At 36.8% G+C, this 23,298-nt stretch overlaps 3 protein-coding genes across 19 annotated transcripts in view; 2 read left to right on the top strand and 1 right to left on the bottom strand.

Moving 5' to 3' along the window:
- The window catches only part of Lar (tyrosine-protein phosphatase Lar), a 281,226-nt gene that overhangs the window by 204,751 nt on the left and 53,177 nt on the right, over positions 1 to 23,298 (bottom strand). For 4 of the 14 annotated variants that reach the window (XM_072013706.1, XM_072013705.1, XM_072013713.1 and 1 more), the window contains exons 1-2: positions 6,171 to 6,372; positions 5,286 to 5,324 (exon numbers count right to left, since the gene is read on the bottom strand). The gene's annotated coding sequence lies outside the window, so the exon portion shown is untranslated. Of the gene's footprint in view, positions 1 to 5,223; positions 5,325 to 6,170; positions 6,374 to 7,789; positions 7,937 to 23,298 lie in introns of those variants that run through there. The other 10 variants (XM_072013709.1, XM_072013701.1, XM_072013711.1 and 7 more) reach the window with 6 other exon arrangements.
- The window catches only part of Meng (serine/threonine-protein kinase meng-po), a 215,426-nt gene that overhangs the window by 2,864 nt on the left and 189,264 nt on the right, over positions 1 to 23,298 (top strand). The gene's annotated exons all lie outside the window — the stretch shown is intronic.
- The window catches only part of LOC139992672 (cell adhesion molecule 2-like), a 149,794-nt gene continuing 134,545 nt past the window's right edge, over positions 8,050 to 23,298 (top strand). For 2 of the 4 annotated variants that reach the window (XM_072013774.1, XM_072013773.1), the window contains exons 1-2: positions 8,054 to 8,164; positions 8,372 to 8,464. The gene's annotated coding sequence lies outside the window, so the exon portion shown is untranslated. Of the gene's footprint in view, positions 8,165 to 8,371; positions 8,465 to 23,298 lie in introns of all 4 variants that reach the window. The other 2 variants (XM_072013782.1, XM_072013781.1) reach the window with 2 other exon arrangements.

Genomic DNA, 23,298 nt, shown 5'->3' on the forward strand with positions numbered 1-23,298 from the left:
CACGTGTGTGCACCCCGATGATACTCGGAACGACACGAGCGAGCGATTATCGACGATTATCAATCGATCGAGCAACATTCCCATCGGTCCAACCACGACGAAAAATCGCCCGAGAGAAACGAGTAGAAATCCCTTGACTTCCGCGCTATTTCACACCGCAGAAATTGCTTTTATTGCGTTCAAACTAAAAGCAGAACGGGGATGATATTATTCGAAACGTAGAAACATAGGAGAAGCTACCGACTTGGGAAAATGAAATCCATTGGCCATAGCTCCTCTGACCAAATCACATCAACTTCGCACGTACGTGTTTCAGCAGCCCCGCTACGTACGTGCTACTACACTCGAGTATTATCAATTTGCCACGGTAAGTAAATTCCGGTCAGTCTAACCGAGTTCGTTTCTCATGTAACTACGCGCTCGACATAATCATTCTTGTTGTTGTTGTTTCCTATCATGACGCAAACATAATACTCGCAGAAAACGTTCTTTCATCGTCGAGCGCAAAGCAGGTCTATTCGACCGATTTAAGGTTGAAAACCAGCCGGTCAGTAGTCGGTTGGTGCCTCGATTGTAGTCCTTATCACTAGCAATAACAGGACGCGCTCTCGCGTGCCAATGATTGCATGGTTCCTAGGCGTTCTACCGTGAGCACTGCCGTTCCGCTAATACTATTATGGAACCAGGTCCTTGGATCACCATGAACCTACTACCTTCTGTGCCCTCCACGAATACAGAGTAGGTTACGTACGCGGTGTCAGTTGCATGTCCTAATCAGAGGTAATGTCCATTGTTCACTCACTGGACAGTACTGGCAATGTTCGGAGTAATCGATCGCTCGACGATTCAAAATCATCTAAAATCGACTTGCGCTTAACCACGTCTCCGTTTCATTCATATTTTATGCTTTATCTAAAACACGGAATAACGATCGCGTTCGAGCATCTCACCGCGATACATCTAAATATTATTAAATTCATACTTTCAACGAATTTGACGATTTTCAGCCTATATTAAAATACAATTCGAGGGAAGTATAACGCGTGATATGTTAGTAGCCATTAGTAGTACGTGTAGTTTACCTTGTATCGCGAATATCACTGTACAACGTTTCACGTAAACTAGATATATTTCGCACGCTACAATACGATAAAGCACGTACATTGGCGCCACTGTTTTTGACCATGATTTTTGTACACCGTTACTTGCGCGGAATAATTCCAAAAATGTTACGTTGTAACAACTTGATCGTCGAATCTTCTATTATACATACATTCGTTTACCAATATATTCCTTTACGAAATTCTCTTTACGTATCGCTCTAAATTCGCCTGTTTCTCTTCCATCCATTATTCTATTAGATATCCGATACGAACGTACCACCTCGTGTTAAGTTTACGCAATAATAAAACATTCAAAAACTTTTAGTCACAATGTCACCGCATATCGGTATATTCCTTTTTTTTTTTTTGCTATTAAATGATTAATCGTAGTAAGGAAAGAATATGATAAAATAAGTAAGAAGAAAAGTAATTGGAAAGATAAATGAAGAAAAAGGAAGAACGTTCTAATATTTAAAAGCACATAGACGCGATCTAGGGACACGTTACGCCGTCGAAAATCGTGAAAAATGAACAAACTTTGAAGGAATATTTTCTCTTGCCACCTCGAAATCACTCTTTCTTGGAAGAGTTCTTAATTAATTAGCACGCAAATCAGTAACAAAGAGTTACGATGGGCGACGAAGAAAAAGGTAATGAGAGTAAAACAAGAAATATCAGAGACTCGGGAAGCTCTTAAAAGAAAGAAAGATGAGAGGCAAAAGCGGGTGAAAACGATGGGGCTAGAAAAGGTAAGAGTGGGATTACTTGACAAACCAAGAGACCCCCAGCCAGTACTGAAGCATCAGCCTCGGGCACTAGTTACACGATGTCTCGGTTCAGGTTTTACCGCAATTCGCGACTATATGTGCTTCGAATCTTCTAACGTTTTCCTAAAGAATCTAAGAGCACAAACGCGCTCTTTTCATTTCCTATCCCAATTCTCCTACTATAAATTTCCACCTTTCACGCACGTTTATTTGATTATTACGTGCTATATATACTTATACTATCTACGATATAAAAGATACACGGTTAAATACCGTAAAAAGAAGGACCATAATCGTTTGAACATAAAGGTACAGCATTCTGACGGCTGATAGAAAAAGAAGAAAAGGAAAATTGAAATAAATTATAGCAGAAGGAAACATACCGTCGCATGTTGCCACTACTCGTGTCTACATTTTATTTATCGCCTGTTAACCCGCCGTGACTGTTGCCGACGTAATCGCAGAGTCATTAAAATCATTAAATCACTACAACCTATACGCTCCTATTTCTACACTCTCGCCAATCTTTGGATCATTCTATGCATATTTTCCTTCGTGCATTTCCACCCTCCATTGTTACTTACTTAGCGAACCTTATCGCAAGTAACAAATTCTCTTCTATTTTTCGGTAAGCCAAAAGTCGCGTAAAACGGCGTTATTTTCATAATCGTGTATTGACTTTTATAATTTGCCCTAAGTTTCAAAGTTTTTCGTTTAACTCTCTTTACACGATGGTTTTAATTCGCTTACAGTTTATAAAGAAAAGGAGGAAAGAACACTGAAAACAGAAAACACTTCGTGAAATAAAATGCAACGTGATTCATTATGAGATATTAAATATCATTATACAAGAAACAAACGACACACTAAAGACTACAGAAGGTACTTGGAGGAAGCTAGAAGTGTGTAGCTTAGGTCAGTGAACGTGGAGCGGCTCGAGTCTAATGAACGAATGGGGTCTCTACAAAAAAGGAAGAGATAATAAAAAAGCTCGCTTGTGTGCGGTCAGTTACTTTCCATTCTGTACTGTTCTTATTTTGTTCTACTCTACTGCTACAACGTTACTACATCACAGTTGAATTCCAACAGCAAAAAGAACATAAACTTGCAAGAATAAAACGAGTACTTTTCTATTAAGAACATTTGCAACATTTGCAAAAGATATTCTTCGTTTAAATAAAAACGATGTATTGATTTTATATCTGTGTGATGAAACGTAACACTGGAAACCACAAATTTTTGCAAAACTTTTTATATCGTTGATGAAACTCATAACGGTTTATATAACTTTCGCGCAAAAGCAAACACGTAAATGGAACAAACTGACAGAACTGTTATCCTCGATTCAAGAATAACACGTAAGAAATATAAAATGGAAAGAAACGATAAAATCATATAATGGATAATTCGCTCAAAATTTATAAATTTTATTCAAACGAGGCATTAAGCTACTAGAAATAATGTGAGAGTATGTGCGATCAGAAGTATGCTGTTATAAGTCGACGTGATTCGAGCTCGAGTTACAATGCTTAATTTTTATTCCGAATCTTCCACTTTACTCTGCTTCTATGAAGAGAAATACCAATTCCTTTACTTAGAAACCGTACATGCGTTGACTTTATTTAAACTCCATATACAACTAAAAACTGTAATCGATTGTCAAAATAATGGTCTTAATTCGTTGCCATTTTCAATCATTCCATACGGTACTTCTTGCTTATATTTTATGGTTCTAATTATTAAATTTCTTCCTTCTTAAACTAATATTCTATACTATGGTTATGTGCCCTAATCTCATCCAAAAATGAGGACATTAAGTACAACAAAAGATATAAAAATACACTGTATAACTAGCGTTGGAAAATATTCATATCGTATTGTTCAACCGAAGATTAAACAGCAAATTTTCTATTAAAGGTAAATTTGCAGTTGATAAAACAGCATTTGATCAGCACCCGCAACGGGTTATTACACGGTCGGTAATGGAATCTCTCGCCGGTAACGCAAGCGGTGAGAGGTCGGTACAGACTTACCTTCGTTTCTTGCATTTTACCATATATAATAATAAAGCGGTAATAAAACAATCGTCAGAAAACGAAGAAATATATTTCAATTTCATATTTTATCATATTTCTAAATATACTGAAACTTAAAATACTACTTCTTCATTTTTTTTAGATTTATCTCTCATCTGCTGAAACTCGAACCAAGTACATTACTTACGTTCCTTTCGTAAAATATTGTTTTCTAATATTTTCCTTATACCAGGCTAATAGAAAATACCATCGGACTGCTGTATTGTGAATAACAATTAGTTATTTAGTTATGGGAGCCCAAAGCAAAAGTGTATTCGATTAAATTGATATGTATAAGGAGATCGCATAGCTCGAGAACGAAGGGATCACAATTTGTACAAATAGAGGTACGAAGAAAGGAATACATACTTAGAAATAACTTTAAGATATGTTTATGATTGGTAAATGAACACTGAATTGCAGTTGATGCAGGAAATTAAATACAAAAACAAACGAGTATAAAAATGTATTCAAACAAGTGAAAAATTAACGGTTTCAATATGAAGATACAAAAAAAAAGGCCAATAGTTTGTAAGTATAGTACACGCTCTAATCGAATTATTAAATTAATATACTTAAAAGCTGCCTTTTTAATTATGTATAAATTAAGCGCAAAAAAGAAAGTACAAACATACGGTTAGTAAAATAGAAATAAGAATTAACACGTAAGAAGAAATAAAAGATTTGTTTTGTAAAATCTCGATGCTTTAAGAATCCAAAAGTACTGATAAATTACGATAAGGTATCCTACAATGATGACACAATGATTTTATTTTATATAAGAAAGAAACAACTTTTAATTGTCGAGATTTTACGGTGTGGTATTAGTCGTATGAAACTTTAGTGGTAATAAAAATTATCGTATTATCCAGTAACGTACACAGAAACGTCGAACAAACGTATAATTGAGATTAATCAGTTGCACGAATAGAATAAACTATTGATACTTTATCGTACAATTAAAATATTTTATATCAACAATAAAATTTATCAATAACACCAATTAATAACGATTTATGGCACTGCTCGATCTAAGTAAATTTATAAATCTTATGGCGTAATATTTCATTTGCAAAATAATCCTTATCCGATAGTTTGATTTATAGGAATATTTATATGGTCGATTTATCAGAAATCTCTCGACGAAAAATTAGAACAATACGCGCGATACTTGCGTGTATTTTTTTACAAAACTAATGCGTTCGCGTTTCATAAAAGTGCATGTTACCGAATATGCGAGTATTAAATGGATGATGAAAAAAAAGAAACTAATCATACATTTATTTGCAGTTTGAATGTTTTGGAGCATTCTCTCCTGGGATGGCTCTGTTGATACGCACCTGTGTACTTTCTCAATACTGGTCCTATTTCCCCTTACTCTGAAAATAAACGAAAATAATTAATTTAGTAAGAACAATTACTAAGATTTGAAAAACTTAAACTATCGTACATCTAGAAAAATCAATTCTATTTCCGATGTTTTTCATTTCCTATTCGTATAAACACGACGCAAAACGATATATTATATAACGTATAGTATATAAAAATGTTTAAAGGTGAATACATAAGCAAATATAAAAAGCAAAAAAGATTTAACTTTGCGTTTACGATTCGAATATATAGTTGTCAAAGGAAAATGAATGTTACGCGAAATAATAAAATGAACAACGTGAAATGGAAATCTACTAATACGAGCCCTACTTATTAATGTTATAACATTGACTAAATACATCGTAATTATTAATACATTTAGTACTAAAGACGACTATTTAGGAACATTACAAAATCGATACTTTTCTTTCAGAGCATTCGTAGGACGAAGAAAAACAGAACGTTCTCTAGACACGAAGTATCATTTCTGAATGATAAATAACAAATACAATATAATACAGAAAGATGCTTACAAGACGTGTTAAGAAAAATGATAACGCAGAAATAAACGACAAATAATTGCGACGATACAAATGGAAGCATTGTAAGATACAAGAGGTTATATGTTCTGACGCGCTTAACTGTCATGCGATGCATGCTTGCTTACACACGTTTTATGTAATTCGTATTATTATACCTCAACTATAATCATATGTGGTGAAGTATCACAATTTAATAACGATTCGCGGAAACAATTCGATACACGATGTAAACAAAATGATTACCCCTCTTGTTTAGAGAGCGACCATGGAAAGGCAGAACAACGATTATGTACAGAATAGCAAAACACTCACCACTGGTTTTGAATATACGTTGACCAAATGGATATTAACTAATTTCCACCCTCACATTGTAAACTAACGTACACTGTACCTATTTACTACACACTGACTTAAAAAATTCGTGTAAAACATATAAAAAAGGCAATAATTAGGAAACTGGCAAGAAAGTCGCCATAGCGCTTTAGTACTGGGCGGCCATATTGCTTTGCTTCCCACTAGCTTATATTCCGCGGGATTTTATGAAACCGTCTAACCATCCATTCACGTGCCACATATCACTTTTTCTTCCATCGTTTCTATTTATTATTAGGAAAATTGTCACAAAAAAAGAAGTTAAAATTATTGAAAGAAAAAGTTATGGCTATAGGAAAATAAAAATTTCTGTTTAAAAGATATTAGTCTTGTAGTTAGGTATATAATCTAACGAATAACTAATTATAAGTGGAGTCATGAAAAAATAATATGTATAGTATTTAATACAACCAGATAACATTATCAGTGTAAAAAGGGTTAATATCTATAAATATTTATTATATTTTGATATCCAACTTAATGCAAATTACATTGTTTTTCTAAATAGTATTAAAATGACACATCACAATGTTACCATGACATATTTATAATGATCTCTGAACTATTATTTATATAATTGTTCTGAAGTACTACGTGTAAATTACCATGCACCTGCCAACGTATTAAGATCTGAACGAGACAATACAAAAATTATTTAGAATGCTAGAAGCTACCCAGGATATGAATTAGAATCGACACAAGTATATGTGAAGGACTATTAATTTAAAACTAATCACATAAATTTGCCTTCCTAACATATATTGTTAACGTCTTGTAATGGAATGACAAAACTATCAGAGAAATATTGCTCTAAACATTATTTGATGATACAATTGCACTTTTCTACATATAACAACATATAGCTTTACCCATTAATCATAAATTTCTGTCTATTTTTATTTTGACAGTTTTATTAAAAATCATTTGGTATATAGACCTACATATGTATGTATCGAGAAAGAATTTCCATTGCCTTCTTTGTCGAATGCACATATATCATATGCATATACTTTTGTTTTTCTTATTTATTATATGCATTTATTCTTATTCTATACAAAAACTTTCAATACGTTTGTCTTAATTCATGACTAAAATTCATAGATTTTACAAGGGCCATACATGGAATAATGAGGAAAAAGGACAGGGAAAATATCAGTATATATATATATATGTATATACATACTGATAATTATATTAAAATAAATAATAAACAATATTCTTGTATACTTCTAATCAATTTGTTGATGTTAATGAATTTGAAATAAGACAATTTTTTATTTTCTTTGTAAGAGTAATATATGTATGTATCGTTATGTGTATGACTCAAAAAGGAAATCTTAATGAATATCAAGTTGATTCTTACAATAATACTTACTTACTAATACATATAAGCTCATTAACTAAATTTAGTTCATTTTGTTTTCAGAATTTTAAGCATCTATATGAAAATATACATTTCTCCATATCCACAAAAGTATTTTATGTATAGTTGACAGATAGTTTGTGAAATGTTGTAAAAGAAATTGTATTTCTAATAATATAAACGCATACTAAATTACCTAGCGTAGGTGTTCATGTTTCAATTCCATAAATTCAAAATTATGTTAGTTCACGCATGTAACTTTCCACGCACATCTCCGTATTTCGATTTAACGTATTACTTGAAGCATAACATATTCACTACTGACAACATATCCTTTCCGGATACGATTGACGATTCTTATTTGGACACGTGACACGCTCGATTTGCTAGAAGAACCCCCCACTCCTCGTTAACCGAAATTCGTTCGACAGATCTCGGCGCGGGGAGTCATTGTAATGTCAAACTCGAAGCGTTTAGTGGTGTTGTTGTCATTCCGCGATACGTGTCTATTTCTTTAATACGTAGCAGTTTCGTAATTATTCTTTGCTGCTGTTAACTACGCTTAATTTACGTACGTTTTAATTCGTAATTTATTATAATCTATTATTTGATTATCTTTTTCTTCTTGATTATCCTTCTGGTTGTTACATTTGCCGGTAGCTTTTATAACGAGCATTCAAAACGCAATACGATTTGGATCATTGTTCCATTTTTATAATTAATTACAATTTGTTCTTTTTATACATTTATTTTAATGTACCGCTTGTTTCTTGTGCAGATTAAATTACGAGGGAAAGTTCGAGGCATTAGAAGGATGTCACGAAATTTAAGAAGAAGAACGTTCGAGAAACGACGCTACAGGAGCGAAGGGGTAAGAAAAAACATATACAAGTTTGAATATATCTGCGCATTGCGATTTTTACTTGTTGCGCAGTTTTATTTAACGGACAAAAATGCACGCCATGATGTATTGACATATTTGAAACCTTAATACTAGATATTCGGTTTAAGATCATTTTTATACATCAATTTAATTATGTAGTATACATAAAAATAATTGACAATAATAAAATATATTCCATAATGCATAATAATATTTCAAATATATTAACTATGTATTTTTTTATACTCTAAACATAATATTTCCTTATGTATAGTAAATAAGTAATAATGAATTCGTAGTTTTGAAAATAGGGTATCTTTATAAAAAAAAAAAAACTATCTGTAGAAAAAGAGGAAGATATGGAAAAGAGTATTTTATTTTTATGTGATCAGGCGAAGTGCGGTCGATATAATCAATGTTTGCACGTTACATATTTTCAATATTCTTTGGAGCATCATAGATTATTAAACTTAATTTAAACGGACGCGTTAATAGTCTCTTGTTTTATTGTTTTATACATCTTCTTTTATAACATTTTTTAGCATTTATAACTTTTGGTAGTATAGTATAGGATAAGGCCTCTCCTGAATCTCAAGAATATAGATATTTTTGTATATTGAACAATTTCTTTTCTATTAAGATACGATGAATACGTTTAACATGGTTCGCAAATCGCTGAAAATTCAATTACTATATTTAAAATTTTCATTTTGAGTTTCCAATTTTTATAATAATTAGATTGTATAAGAATTTCAATGCTTATTAATATTAAAATTACAAATTTGAATAGAATTTTATTACTCGTTATTTTAAACTTTTAAAACAATCAACAGCATGTTTTTAAAAACAAATTACGATATTTCACATGTTTCGTTAAATGTTCTTTTCACCCTCCACTTTTTCTTCTTCTCTGGAACGAATCCAGTGGTGCTTCGAAGGCCAAGAATGTAAATATGTTTTCTGTGCAAATATTATGCACATTATAATTCATAATGTAAATGTATTTCATTCCCATTTTTTCGTCACATTCGTGCCCATACCAACGATATAGCTAGATTTCTTTGGACATATTTCTTTTTACATTTCCATTCTTCTTAGCAAAATTTCACTTAATTATCACTGTTTAAGAAAGAACAGGTGGTACATATTTTTCTGTTGTACATAGAAGACCCCTTAGCAATAGAGTGCTATTTAATGATCTACAGTCATAATACGAAGATAAAAATTATTCGACTTTTAAATGAAATTCTCAAATTAAGAACCAAACAGTTGGAAATAGTTTACAATTGTCTTGCTTCGATACTTTACCTAATTTTGTTAGTTACGAATTGTTTGAATTGCTCGATTTTGACATGGTAGCGGCATCTCGCGGTGAATCAGTAAAACGTGATTCTTTTATTCACGTTCAAGCATTGACTCGCCGCAAGATGCCGTCACCATATCAAAATCGAAAAATTCAAACAATTCGTAAAAAAATTAGGTAAAATATCGAAACAAGACCAATTGTAAACTATTTCTAACTGTTTAGCTTTTAATCCCTTGCCATAGTTTTACGAATCTGAGTCGCGATGAAAATTTTGAGCCAAACCTGAATATCTCGAGTTTCACTCGTGGTCTTAATCTCGAGCCGAGTACGGTTCTTTTTTCTAAACACAGGCGCGCGGTTTCATATTTCAAATTCCGACACTCTGTCTCTTCGGTTCCTTTCCCTTCCGACTTAAATGGTATGACAAGGGGTTAATTTGGGAATTTCATTTAAAAGTCGAAAAAGTTTGATCATTACGTTGAAATATCGTCGAATTATCGTTGTTATATTGACGCTGTTTTGAAATATTTATTTTTGTTAATTACCTACCCTGTCAAAAAGCGTTCGATTTTGACACGATGGCGGCATCTCGCATTTCATCGGCAAGATTCGATTCCACGATTCACCGTGTGATGCCGCCACCATGTCAAAATCGAACGCTTTTTTACCATGCCACGTAATTGGCTAAGTTAAGCAAACTATCGGCAAGAAACCAAAGGTAAAGTTACTCTTAAATATTTTATTTCAAACTTTAATAGTCGAAAAGTGCCGTGTAAATTTCGGAGAATCGTCATTTTCGTATCTTTAATATCCGACGATTAGTATTATCCTACCACCGCTAGGTGGCTATAGCATCTGTGTTATTACTTTAAATGGAAAGACCACGTAATTTGTAAAATTAATTTTTGAATTTCCGTGGTCGCGCTTTTTCCTTTTTTCTTTGATCTTTTGTCGATACCTATTGCGAAATTCACAGGGACGATTTATTTCTTAATTACATGAATTTTTACGTATTCTATAAGTAGTAGATTTATTACTAAGTACCAAGATCTTTTTTTTTTAATTTATTTATTTTAATAAATGATACATGAAATATATAGAGAAATTATTTCTGATACGTACTCCGCTAGAAATTGGAAAAACGCTTTTCAATGCTTTTCTTTCCCATTTATTTTATTTTATCCGCATCATACGAGTCGCTGAGAAGCCATGCTAATCACCTCGGTAAACAACAATACAGAAAAAATTAACAATAGCCGGGATTATTTTCGAAAATCGTGTCATTCGCAGTTAATTGATCCGTTTCTTCGTAATAAATAAATTCATGGCTTTTAAATTAAAAATAAAATCCTTTCGTTCCTCGAAATGTTAGATACTAATTGCGTAAATTGAGAATTTGAAGAGACAATATAACCAAAGTTGGTCGATTTCACTTTTGACAGGCTCGTACGTGTCTTGCGTTATAAAATATAAAATAAAATAAAGATTCGATTTTCTTGCGACACGCAAAGTCGGGGGCGTCGACTATATTTCTAACTAGTAGCCAAGCATAATTTGCTAGCTCGGAGAAAACTGAAAGCGGGACAGGAAATTGGAACGAAAGCCGCGGCGAGGCTAAGTTTGTCACGCGTGTCTGATGCTTCGTGCAACAAATTGTGAGCATCTCGGAATATGTATTTCTCAAGGCAAGAACTTTGCATTCAGTGTATGGAGACCATCGCGTTAAGAGTCGTTACGTGAGTTTGGTTATCCGCTGCTGTACGAAAGCACATAACTTGTATAACGAACTCTCGAACGAAGTTTGCTGACTTGCTGCTTCGATTTCAGCCTCGCATAGCTCACTTAATTAGCGTCGACAATTTTGAGACACTAACTCGACAACTTGCTACAAAGTTCATTTTTTTCTACAGCGGATTATTTAAACAGCACTGCCGTTTTCATGGCGCGTAGGTGCACCACTCGTCGAAGATAAAATTACCATTGACCATTTTATACTTGGAGCGATATAATGCGTAAAAAATTCAAATAATTACCTGAAATGAAAATTAATCGTTGTACTTTATTTGCGAACGAACCGCGAAATATTGCTCGAGAAACACAGTGGCGAACCAAATGAATAGCCTTTCGTTACAGTGCGAACGAATTTTTACAATTTTTCTATTTACTCGTAAAATCTTTCTATGAAAAATATGGAAACACTTTTCTCGAGACAGCGTGCGTGTTAAAATTCACATTATTCCTACGCCAGAGCGTAGAATAAATCGAAAGCATCTTTCGGCCGTACAGTTTGCATTAATAATTCGCGCGCACGTCAAATATAATCCGAAAAACTTTAGTCTGAAGATGTGTTTTCGTTCTCGTCGTTCGTAGACGACGGCATAACGAAAGAGTAGCGAAGTTGGGGGGCGGGGGTGGAGTTTAAAACTTGTAGGAATGTGTGTGTGTGTGGGGGGTGGGTGGTGTAGCAGTCTCTTTCCATGTTTCTGATTACTTTACAAACTTTTGCACGAGCACCGGCAATGCAAGGAAAGCTTTTAGATGCTTGTTCCTAGTGTGTCCTACGTAAATCATGTTTTGAAAGAATCGTATTGTTCGTTATCCATTAAATCGTACTTTCATGCACCGCTCTGCGAAAATCTTGTACGCGATTCGATCGCGAAAACGAATTATCCTACAGTACGCAAGCGTATTTTTATAGACGCGTAGTTTCGTTGAAGAATTCATCGCATTACGAATACATTCGCGTATGCATTACGAGGACACGCATACACGCGAGAATAACAGGTAGAACGTAGGGCCTCGTCGTAACAATTTACAACTGTATATTCATTGGCGGTATGTTTAAACAAATATTTGTCTGCTCGCGAGGGGAAATGGTCGTAGCTAATTTATTATTTACGTTATTTCGTTTCGAAACATATTGCGCGAGATGCTTCGTTCGTCTTCTGTAAAAGCTTTAAACGCTTGTTAAAGCTATTCGTTACATATTCTGAAATCTCTGATCTTACGACGTTGAATTCTTGAAAAGGCGAGGCAAAACGATTTGAAGAAACCGAAGCAACTGCTTGGTGCGTGCGGAATACGAACCCTTTGCTGTATCAATTAGCGATTCTACGTAACACTTTACTACACACGGTATAACTCGTTCTATCGTTTCAATTCGCCATACATAATTTATTCCTATACTCTTTTATGCCAGCTTTTACGTACAATTTAAATAATTAACTAATTTAAATAATTACAATATAATTCGTGGCAGCACGGTATATCGATTCGCGTGCAATTATTGTACGCGTTTGTAAAACTTCATTTCGGTATTTTATTGGCCCACGCGTAACATGCTACACTCGTGTGTGTGTGTGTGTGTGTGTGTACGAGGAGAATCGAAGGTAGCCCAGTCTTTACGAGTTGGCGCGAGAGAATGTGGATATAATATTTGTCAGGCGGTTTGCGAAAACTAAATTTGTATTTTTGTGGAAAAAAGCACGTTGTTTGTTGACACCTGTAAAGGGAATAGGTGGTCGTTGATAAAATCGCGAATTTTTATGCGTTTATAGGAAATTTGAATGTATAAAATATACAGAATATGGCGCTTTCTGTAATACCTGGTGGGTAAAACGATTTTCTATCCGAGTTCTACCTTCTTTAATTATATTGTCAGAGATATAAATTTGCATGGAAATCCGCGGTCTACTGATAAATTACGACCGCGTTTCTCCACATTTATCCCTTTCCGTATATGATAAATGATAGACGACACAGATTATATCGAGTGTTAACTGGATAGGAAGTTTTGCTTTTTCTTATCACAGGCACGAGAATTGCGAGAATAGTTGAATGGCGGTACGTTGCCTTAACGTAATTCGAAAACGTGTAATTATGCAAAGATCGTGGCTTGTTTTCCTTTCTTTCGATCGCCGATCGAACCCTGATAAAAAGTCGCGTAATGCTCGTGATCGTAATTGCTCGGCATGCTTAGCCGCACGAACGCATAATCACGTATTTTACGGTATAATTTTATAATAAGCCCGCGACTATTTCGGACAAAGCTCTTCGACACGTACTTTTATAATTTCGCCATCACGCGTATCGCGATGTTGCTGCGTGTATTCACCGAGGGAAAGTTTTCGCCTCGTGGCGGTTTCGTCTTGTCAAAATGTTCAGGCTACAGAGATTTAACGAATCGTATAGCGTAGGCACCAAGTACATTGCCGTTCTTATTTTTCACAGAATGTAACGTAGTCTCGAATTAGAAATAATTAACAATTAAAAATGTGTTACACTCTTGGAAGGTTAATACGTAATGGAAATTAATAACAAGTATTAAACATTACGAAGTTGTTTAGTCATTCAACACGTTATTATTAATTCGTTTGGTTGCCAAGCAACTTGAAATTAATAGCCGGATTACCGTGATCAATCCTAACGTTTAATATTCATAATTAAACATTTTAATATTATATACCATTGATGAGATTTTAAATAAACAATTAAAATTTCATACGATATATGTATATCTATTAATTTACCGTTAATCGAATATTCACGTACTGCTAGTAGAAATGGACCAGTAATCGCGTACTTACGAATAGCAGTGGACACATACGTCTGGTGTTTAAAGTTTTAGGAATTTTAACAGCGGTGATCGAACTTTAACTTGCAGAAATTAGGCCTCTTCGTGAATTCGAGCGGACATAAACGCGTGGCAAATAATTCGGGGCAATATAAATATATATCTCGCCTTGTGGAAATGTTAACAACGCAGTTGCAGAAGGAAATTACAGTCTTTTAGAGATTTTCCAACCACAGAGGTTCGAGTTAACGACTTTCGACCGTATAAGAAAAAATGAACGCGCTTGGAAACGAGAGCTGCGTACATTTTTTTCGAGTTAAGTTTGGAAATGCGCACTTTCCCCCCTAAGTTTAGTAGACTGTCGACTATAGACTATGGACTATGGACTATCGACCTCAACGGTTCGGTGACCGATTATTCGAGCCATTCGAGAGACCACCTTACCGTCCTCCGATCACCACGAATTTCGTTCAAACGAACGAAACTAACTGATTTCCCACGGGATAACCATGCTGGAAATTCGACGTAAATCGATCGCAAAAGCCCAGATGCGATTACGAACGAGTTGCCGTCGATTCTTAATCTTGAATGGTTCTTTAAACTCCTCTGGAGCCGTTTGTCCCATTCCTACTTTTTCTTTCCAGTTTTCCCTACCACTTTCTCATCACAGCGACACTTTCCTCTTTTCCAGCTACGTTGCTCGTTCAGTTATCCGACGCACGCGATATACGCAGCGAGACACGTGTGCGAGACGAGAGTGCGTTCTAAACTGTGTCGCGCGTGTCTCGCGTGTAACGTGTGCGTCATATGCGCTGTGTGTATTCTGCGTCGCATTGCTTGTCGGAAGATTTGTATCTCTATGCTGCCCGAGGCAACTGCATCTTGAAATGGCCGCTATTCCGTTCCACTAATCATATCGGAAGGGATTTACGCGTGCACGGAGTAATTGCCTCCGAACTAATTTCCTACGGCCGTTTCACTTGTTGAAAACTAATCTTCGATCTGGTTAAGCGATCGTTCCATTTTTCCCTCTACTCTCGAGGTGTTTAGTCACGTGCTTTTGACGCTGAGAAGTCACATTGATTCTTTGCACGAAATGCGAAATAAAGAAAAGCGTAGGTTACCCATAAGCAACACGGTCGTTGACTTTCTACGTAAAGATAAAGTTACTAGTCGGCGATTGATCGTTGAATGGTTCTGTGCTTTTTATAATTCTTCTTTCGCGGCATAATTTTATCCAATACGACAATTACTATGTCGTAGAAAGCGATAGATAGACAGCGATAGGAATTTTATAAATGTCTTCGTTTTATCGGTCTTCCGGATTAAAACGCGTGCGTATACGTGCATCCAGGATACACGCGATACGGCTAACTATTGGCAGAGAAATCAATTAACAACCACTTAATACTTTAATTTATTATGACTTCGTTATATCCCTTTCGCCAAGAGTATTCATTTATATGGTTATTTTCATCTCTTAAATTTAATCACGCGATATCGTTTCTGGGTTACTCTAATATCCACGGGAATTGTTTAATTATTTAGTAGTGGAACGAATATTCAAGGGAAAATTGATCGCTTCGCGAAGGAAACAACGCCAACTACGATATCTAATTAGCATAATCAGTAAAAAAAAAAAAAAAACTCTTCATACCACGTATTTCAATTTCTGCGATATTGGAGAGTTGCTGCTAGTATTGCGAAATGTTCGCGTAAGCTTGGCTATGTTCTAGAGTTGCATACGCGAGCGGCAGAGAGACCGCCGAGAACTCGAAGAACGATACTAAATTTCCTAGCAAGTACTTAGCTTAGAAGATGTTTATTTGGGAGGGAATCGTGGTTTAACCTTTGCAACTTTGATGCCAAATTTTCTTATCGAAGTCGAAGGAGATTATTTGTAGCTTTATCAATAAACTACGAATCTACGTTCCATTATTAAACTATATCGCGATCATTATTATTTCTCTTTTAAAAACGCTTCCTTCCTTTTAGTATCTCTTTTTTCTCGCTCGCTCTTCAAAGTCTTTTTTAAGTTATTTATCAGCGGTGAAGTGTTTTTAAGATGTTCGTCGGAAGGAAATTAGTTGGACGTTACTTTGCTGTGATATAATTCATGACGTGAACTTAACCCGTACGATGCGAAGGGTAGAGAATGTGCTTACGCGAATGAGCGATCAAGATATCCAACGATGGATAGTGACCCGAGGTCATGTGGCTATCAGGTGTCGTAGGATTGATTAGAAGTGATAATCAGCGATTACCGTCTTTCTATCGATTCTATAGACGATTCTGTCTAAAACGATAAGGTCCGATACGAATGACGGAGTCTAGAAATAAAAGAATTTTTCTGACAATTTCGCTAATTCCAAAAAGAAAATTATTTAATTTCTAAGAAACTTTGGTATTCGAGGTAAGATTCGATACAAATAGCTCTGTTTAAGAGTTCATGACGATATTTCTCATCGACGAAACAGTTATATCGTTCGACTACCAGTTGCTAACTGTTTGCGGATTTCCAACGATTCTACATGTCGATGAAATAACCGTAGTACCAAAGTTGCCGCTATTTCTTAGAAGGAACGAGACTCGCGTGGCGGACTCGTCGCTGTCAATTGATCGCAAATGTAACGCCGACGTTCGAAAATTAATAACGGAGAATCAAGCGAAACAACTGGCACGATAGAAGTGCGTGTATAGCAATCCGTAGAACGATTCGATGTAAATAGCACGACTACGTGTTTATTTGAATTTTCATACGCGCTATTCACAGCCACGTGTGAACGAAGAAGAGAACTTCTTGCAAGATGCTGGAGTAGCATTGTTCCAGCAGAGTTCGACCAAGTTTTGAGACAGAAACGAAAGAAGAAAGTTGAGCGTGAAAGTCGGAGTAGTCCTGTTCGGAAAGCATCGAAGAAAATCGAGATATTGTCTAGATCGCGAGGCTGAAAGTTTTTTTCGCGTCAGTCGTATCGAGCCAACTTCCATCTATACCATCGGTCGGAACAGCTACTTCTGCTTAACGACGCGACAGTATTTCACTTGTACAGCTTATATAACTTGGGAATGTCTGTGGCGTATCGTTTGAAAGGATAACGCGGTATATATCCGGATTCGGATAGCGCGGATATGAAATCGGAGAAACAGGTAGAGAGATTTTTTAACGGATAGAGAGAGAGAGAGAGAGAGAGAGAGAGAGAGAGAGAGAGAGAAAGTGGTAGCGTATTCATTCCGGCGCACGGAATAGATGCTCGGTAGGTCGTGTTACACCTTCATCGTCCGAGGGTGTAAGGGGTGATGGCAGATCGATGACCACGCGAGGGTGTTGAACGCAGGTGACGTCACAACACATACAGTGGTAGGAAATCGGGGTTAGACAAGCCTAGGCTCGGTACAACACTGCTTAGACACCGTCTCTTCTCTATCCGGTTGTTTCAGCCACGTTTTACCGACACCTACTGTGGCGCGTTGGCCGGAAACGTGTCCAGAAGCGACAGAAACCACGTTGTTTCATTACAAGGCATTATTACGTTTGATGCTCGCACGTGAACGTTAACGCCAGCGTTAACGCGAACGTGAACGCGAGTGCGAACTCTAATGTGAACGCGAAAGCGAACGCAATCGCAAGCGTAAGCATGAATACATCTGTGCGCACACAACAGCGGAAACACGAGCACGTTTACTTAGTTATGCATTTTCACGGCAGTCGCAAGCACGAATGATCTCGCGTTCTCGTAGAAGGCGTATTCGGTGCGAGCAACCCGACTACAGCAGCCTTGCCAGCCGCGTATCAGCTACAGAGAAGCAGAGACGGTCTTTTTGGTACTCGTGGTCTCTACGCTCTGCTGAACACTCGCTCTCCGACCTACTAATTTAGCGGATTAATTAGCCGAGACACTAAGACTCGCCGGAAAGGCGGAAATCCAGACGTCCCAACGGAAAATTTCTGTCGTATTACCGAATCTCTAGGTTTTCTTCGCGGCGATCCTACGCGAGTTTGAGTAAACTTTGGTAATCGGATTAAAACGTTAATCGGACTGCCAGCGACCGGAATTACTTCGGAACGAGATCTCGCTTATACGTAAAGTGGATCGTTAAATTTCGCGAGAAACTCCCGTGAAACAACGTTCCTCGTTTCTTGATACAATTTCTCTTCGATTTACCGATAATTAACATAATTTTATATGCTTCTAACGCGATTTAACACCGGATATTATGTTTACCAACAATTTCGGTACTCCATGCCCGCCGGCTAATTATATCACTGATAATCGATAATCGATGATTAACAACTTGCGCGAAAATTGAAAATCAAACATTCGTCCATTAATTTCGATATTACCTACATTTAATTATCTTCTTCTTAGTTGGTCCTCTTAGTTATTCGTATCACACGTTTGTTTTCATAAATTCTCCACTTCGCTTTCGATGTAACGCCTATCTATACTCGAACATTTTGGAATCGTCGAAAACTTTGAAACGTCCCGTGAACGCCGCAGCGTTGGTTCTACTTCTGGGACGACGTAGCGTAAATCAAAAAAACGGCAGAAACGTTGTTATCGATTAACCTCCTTTCCCGGAGAAATCCATTTGCTTCCTGAAAGCAGAAGCCTTCCCTACGATCTTTTTTTATTTTTGATATTTTTCCTCGTTGCGGCATTCGTTGGTAACCGATTGGTTTAGAAATTACGTTAGTGTTTACGCTCGTTTCTCATTGTGCTTTCATTTTTCATTCGAAAGCGTACAATAGATTTCAGGCGTTGTTATGTTACAACGTAATCGCGTTAATGATTTGCGGGGCATCCGCGCTAATGATCGCCGACATTCTCTGGCGCGGAAGGGCGAGGATGGAAAGTGGCGAGAGGTTGCTACGGATCGAGAATGTAATTGCGTTCTACGATTAAAACTGGAAATTCGCTCGTGCGAAATCCGAAACGCACGTGATTCTACGTTTTTCGTCCCAAAGTACAGCATTGTACAGCACATTGACGTATAACAATCCTACGAATCAAATTACATATTAGGAAAGCAGTTGCTGATGAAAATCGATTTTACGTTTTACTAATCGCGATTGTTATTTTGATCAATTTTAATATTCATCTTACCGTATTGTAATCGTTGTTATTCAGTTCCACGCACGCTAGAAATGATTTCGCGAGTTTCCTATCTATTCATCTCAAATTTGTTCAATAGAATTCACGTTGGTAAACTGTGAATGCCATCGTATAATTATTATAATTTATTATGTCATAGTAGTCATAGCAAATAATTTCAACAAATATTTATTACATATAGATACATTGTGTCGTAAAACACAACATTTATTGTCATGTTTCGTACGAAATCCGTAATTATCTTAATACTTACGAAGCAGAACAGTCTATTTTTCTCTTGAAATTATCGAAGGAGGGAAGATGTATTATTAGGTTGTCCGAAAAGTTTCTTTCGTTCGATAAGGAAATAATAGACGCACGATGTTTTTCGTTTTCTATTAGTTTATCGAATTATGCAGAAACATGATAATAGAAATAGAACGAAACGGATCACGCCTAATTCAATAAAATCATCGAAACGAATATGAAACGAAAGAAACTTTTCGGACAAGCTAATATTTCGAACGTTGCGGTCTGCGTTTCGAAATACAAAGTATGCGATTTGCAGCAATTTCGAAAGACGATGAGCAATTGTTGCATAATTATACCATTGACGTTGGCTTTCGATACAGTAGCATCACGAGTTAGAACTTTAATTAGCCCTCCATTGTATCGCTGACAGTAATAACGGAAGCGGTGAATAGAGAAGATTAGATTAGAACTAATGCAATTCGCCAAGACAGTCAATAGGTGGCTATAGGACACATGGAATAGAGAACGGTGAAACCTATGCGGATACAAACAGTCGATACTATGCCATGCGTCTTCCTCGTTTTATTCGTACAATTAACACGTAATTGTTGGCTCTGAAGTATCGAGAGGTGGTAATTAAAACGGAGAGATCTAATCTGAAATATCGGATAAAGTTGTTATATATCGTGTTCGTGCGTAGAGGCGAAGTATGTCTCGTGGTTTGATGGAAACAGCTTCTCTTAAAGCGAAAGATTTCACCGAGCCGAGTTTCAAGAAGATACCCTACTTGTAATTCCGTGATACATAAACGTTTGTAGAAGGCAGGTAATAAGATTCCTTTAGCGAAGTTGGTGAAAAGTAAACGTTTACGAAGAAAAGACCTGGTCGATATAGTAAACAGTAATATATAGCGTATTGCTGGTTTTCGGTAACACGCCAGAAATTACAATAACAAAAATGATGTATTCGTGGAAATAACATCGCTTTTACGCTAGTTTCGTCGTTGATTACTTTTCAATTTTTCTCCTCTGCGAAGAAGAAACGTTTGAACGGATTATACGAATAAAGATTTGAGATACTCCGTCGAACTTTAGGGCGACTCGCCTATCGAACTTTAGGGCGACTCGCCTATCGATTTCTTGTTCAGAAAATCGCCTTGCAAGCCGCTGTTTACTTAACTATGCAGAGACAAAAGCCACGGTTCAAAAGCTCGGTAAAAGGGCGAAAGGTTGAAGGAGAAGCAGAAGGAAAAGGAAAGATAAGGAATACGACTGACGCAGAAGAGTGTGTAGTGCCGTACACCGAAGAAGCGGTAGACCGGATTAGCATAGATATTGAGCACTCGACGGTCCAGCAGGGGAAAAACATTTTGGACTTCGTTACTGTGTTAGCTTACCCATCACTTCCATCCGCCATCTCTCTTTCCCTCTCTCGAAGTATCTGCGAATAGATCTCCATTCTCTTTTCCTCGCGTCCTCGATAAATCGTTCCGTCTCGCTTGATAGATAGGCAGACCTTGCAACTGCACTACCAAATTCACACACAATTGATAGATTACGATACTCTTACTTACTCCAAGTAAAATTCTAAAGCTTTTATAGCGCTCTATCTAGACCGAGAAAATTCCATTGCCTTGTCTGATTCTTGAAAAAAAGAAAAAAAAAAAAAATATCCAAGTACGTTTGTTGAAAACGTGACTCGGGGAAGCCGAAGTCGGTAAAAAGCCTTTAACGATAGGCCCATGATTAAAGTTCAGGGTTACATTGCGCACTCGCGATAATGAGAAACTCAGACAGAAGTCCGAGTTTGCTCGTGCAGGTAATCACGGAGGTATAACCGCAGAGTATAACGAGTTACAGCAGTTGGATCAAGCCGCCATCTGTTCGGTATCCGTTTCAAGCCTCGTCGACCATTTTCAAAGCTTCCTGTTATTCCAGGTTTAGGGTATGATGTGCTACGTAAATGCGGAATTATAAATTGAGCACGAAATTCGAGTATCGCTGGTCGTATCTGAAAAATTCAAATTCACCTCTCTCTAATGTTACGCTATAGCCGACATTTTCAACATTTATGCGAAAGATTCGCGATTGCCGAAAGACGATTAACGTTGTATTCATCTCGAATTAAATTTTCATCCTGAAATAAATTTTCTGCAAACTACCGCTTAGTTGACCACCGCTGGCCTCGAATTAGCACAGGCTCCATTATTTAAATTCAACGGATATAAAAGGAGGATCAACGTTAAGTCGCACTCGGAGATATTGGCTGCCGAAGCCTGTCTGCGCGGAAGATTCTGCAGTCTCGTCTGAAAGGAAAAGGAACGAAGGGAATCTGGAAAAATCGGTCTAATAAAATTCTGTCAGTGCGATAGTGTCGCAAAAAGCGATAAGACGAGCGCATTAAGTTTTTATATTCCAGAACTGTTACGTAGGTATAAGCAAAGAGCTTCCTTATGTACCGAAATATTATGTTATTTTATCTTCGCGTATGATATTTGACGATAGCGAGATTAAAAGAGCGCTCGTCTTATCAATCGAGAGAGAGAGAGAGAGAGAGAGAGATAGCTATCTACGAAGGAAATTGTAATTTGACGTAGCTGACGCAATTCGAACGAATTGAATTGTCGCGAAAGCAGAAGGAAAATCTTAAATCGATATATCTGGTTCCGATGGTTGAGAAAAATAAGCGGTACTGTCTCGTTTCTCGAGGTTGTGGCTGGACTAGCGCCAGGAAATACGCGAAATTGATAAAATTTGCCAAGTAGAGCCAGCATTCCTTTTCCTAGCTTGTTCCGGTAAGATGGTAGTTTTACTGGGTCAACAAACCTACTCGGAAAAAATTGGCAAATTGTCACGACTATCGTAACATATATCTCGTATTCGTTATTATTTCGCGGCGAGTTTCCTCCACTCCTTGTACGTTAGATCGTGCTCCTCGTTTCCCGTTACCTTGACGACCATCAACGCGTGTTCCTTCCATTTCCCTTCTTCGTTCGGTCGAGAAAAACCTGGCGAAAGAGGACGATAATACATTTGCGATTCACGGCCACGAGCTCGATAAAGTTCGTCCAGATGCGAAGAGTGAAAAACTACGCGAAGAAGAACTCCGCCGTCATTGCTTATCCGTTGTTTTATTATAGAACGTTGCAGGTATTTCGTACTGCTGTAAAACAAACATACGCATCATAACGCGTGCTTTGTTTCCCGTACACACCTTCGCGTTCAGTCTTTTTCTCGTACTACTTCGCCACAGCACTCTTCGTCCGTTTTGTTTTAGTGCAAACTACAGCCTTGAAAAACAAAAAAAAAAAAAAGAAAAAAAAGATCGAAATTGCCGGAACGGTGGGATGGGAAGGACAGCGTGGCTGTAACAAGCCGACCCGAAGAAATTATATTTTATGATTGCCGCAGCGTTTAAGCCGCCTACAGCGCAATGCACGCGCGCAATTATTCCATGCATTCTAAGCTGCGATTATGACTGTTGGCCTGCTCTCCACTGCCGGCCTCTTCTTCCACTCTACACCCTTTTCTCGCATTTCATTATCCATAAATTTGAACTATATAAAGTAGCACTTTTTACAATGCTGTTTCTCCGCATT

The sequence above is a fragment of the Bombus fervidus genome, chromosome 12, assembly GCF_041682495.2.
Source record: "Bombus fervidus isolate BK054 chromosome 12, iyBomFerv1, whole genome shotgun sequence".
Lineage (NCBI taxonomy): Eukaryota > Metazoa > Arthropoda > Insecta > Hymenoptera > Apidae > Bombus > Bombus fervidus.